This window comes from Frankliniella occidentalis, unplaced genomic scaffold, assembly GCF_000697945.3.
Source record: "Frankliniella occidentalis isolate FOCC.00 unplaced genomic scaffold, Focc_3.1 Scaffold137, whole genome shotgun sequence".
Classification (NCBI taxonomy): domain Eukaryota; kingdom Metazoa; phylum Arthropoda; class Insecta; order Thysanoptera; family Thripidae; genus Frankliniella; species Frankliniella occidentalis.
In genome coordinates, this window is record NW_026267264.1 from 32315 (window position 1) to 34290 (window position 1976).

At 60.7% G+C, this 1976-nt stretch overlaps 1 protein-coding gene across 1 annotated transcript in view; it reads right to left on the bottom strand.

Moving 5' to 3' along the window:
• LOC113210063 (trypsin-1-like) overlaps positions 1-1976 on the bottom strand; it is a 7220-nt gene that overhangs the window by 4425 nt on the left and 819 nt on the right. The gene's annotated exons all lie outside the window — the stretch shown is intronic.

The following is a 1976-nucleotide window of genomic DNA, read 5'->3' on the forward strand; positions in this document are numbered from 1 at the left end:
TAGCGCACACACCGATTTGCCTAGCAAAAAAACAAAAGTAACAGCAGAAGACAAGAAAGGCGCCAGATATGAGCATTACACTTTCTCGTTGCGGGCAAAGTGTACGCGCGGTCAGCAGCTTTCCTTTAAACTCTCCTTAATGGTAGGACAGTAATCGGCGACACGTACGTGGCGTGGCGGGGCGTGGCGGGGCGGGGCGTGGCGGGGCGTGGCGTGGCGGGGCGCGCGGATGCACCTGCGCCAATGGCCGTGGCGGAGGCCGGCGGCCGCTCCGAGTCCACGGCCCAGTGGCTACCGGCCGGGGGGACCCCCCTCGGCCCACGAAAGCATAACGCAGTGCCGACAACTTTTACGGTTCAACTCGCGCCTCTCCTATCCATCCTAGTCGCCTCGCCTCCCCGGGCCCCGGGCTTGGGCTTCCTCCCCCGCCCCGCCCCGCGCCGTCCGGCCGGTCTAGCTTCACAAAGGAGTCGCACTCGCGCCGTGCAAAACAGGTCAACTGGTTTAATGTCCAAAACACAAAGGTGATTGTCTCGGGCGGGCGTGGCGTGGCGCGGCGTGGCGGGCTTTCACTCACAGTGATACGCCGATAGGGCGGCGCCGCTCCCTGCAGATCGATTGCTCGTCCCGCGCCTTATGGGCTGCTGATCTGGCGCCGTCTGGAGCGCCAAGGGCCTGAGGGAGAGAGGGAGAGGGAGAGGGAGAAATCATAAAACAAAAACAAACAAAAAACGAGCTCAAGTATTTGAACCTAACCTACTCGAGGCGCATGTCGAGCGAGCACATCTCTTTTTATGCCTGGAGCATCGGGCGGGATCCCGTTATGGAGTGGTTTGGCACAGGGGAGTATGCATCTGCTCTGAGCGCTGTCAGCACATCCTCGTCACACCGCCCACCTTAACCGCCTTGCCGCGCCTTGGATGCACGCGACGACGACCTCGTTAGGCGATCTCGTCACACATAGCCTCAACGAGCTCATCAGAATGGCGAATGTCTCGTCACACGAACTCACTACCAGGCCCCGTCAAACGGCCTCGGCCGCCGCGTCACGTGACCCCGTACGTCACGAGGTCCCGTCACACTCCAGCTTCCAGAAAAGTCTCCGGGCTGCAGCCAGCAAAGCGTGTGGGTACAAACGCACTCGGCGTGGCGCGGTGCGCTCGTCCCGTTTGTCCGGCCGCCCCGCCCTTGCTAAGGCACGCACTTAGTTTGTTTTTTTCTCACGAATTACAAGGATCTGAGGTTAACTCAGATAGCGGCCCTTCAAGTCCAAGAGGCACGCGGCACGCAGCACCTTGCCTTGCATATTATCAGACGAAAATTGCAAGGCTTCCTATCGAATGTCGAGGGTTTTAAGACAGTCTTGGACTATACCAGGGCCACCCTTGGAGTTGTTCACCCGTCCTAGAACATCATGAAACAACTTCAAATTTCGAGAAAAACTTTTTTTTTTTACCGAGTGGCATGGCATGGCAGGGCAGGGTGCGGCAGTGCAGGGAGGGTCCCCGTAGTGCCGCTGCGCTGCCGCACTGCGGGCGACAGAGACGGAGCGCGCCCATTTGCCAAACGCACTCCATGACGCCACTCATGGCGGAACAGTTCACGGCGCGGCGAGCATGCGCCACCTGCGCTCGCTCCCATGGACAGGCGCGGCGTCCCCGCGGCGGGCGCGATGGTCCAGCTCATGAGCTGCGCGGCGGCCTTCTCGCGAGAGACTGGGCCGCGTAGCCCAGCCGTCATCATGACCCCGCTGCTCGCAGAGTGTGCAGGCCGCCGAGTGACTGGGGGAGTGACGGGGGCAGTGACGGGGGAACGACACGCCCCTTGCCCTCCTCTCCCCCGCGAGATCTTCAAAAAGTATACAGCCTCTCCAGTCTTGGCTGTGTTGTGGTGCGCGGTAAAAAGCGACGGCAGAATCGGACCCACACATTCACGTTCACTTTCTCGACCAGCTTTTGTATCGTCTGCCCCCCCCC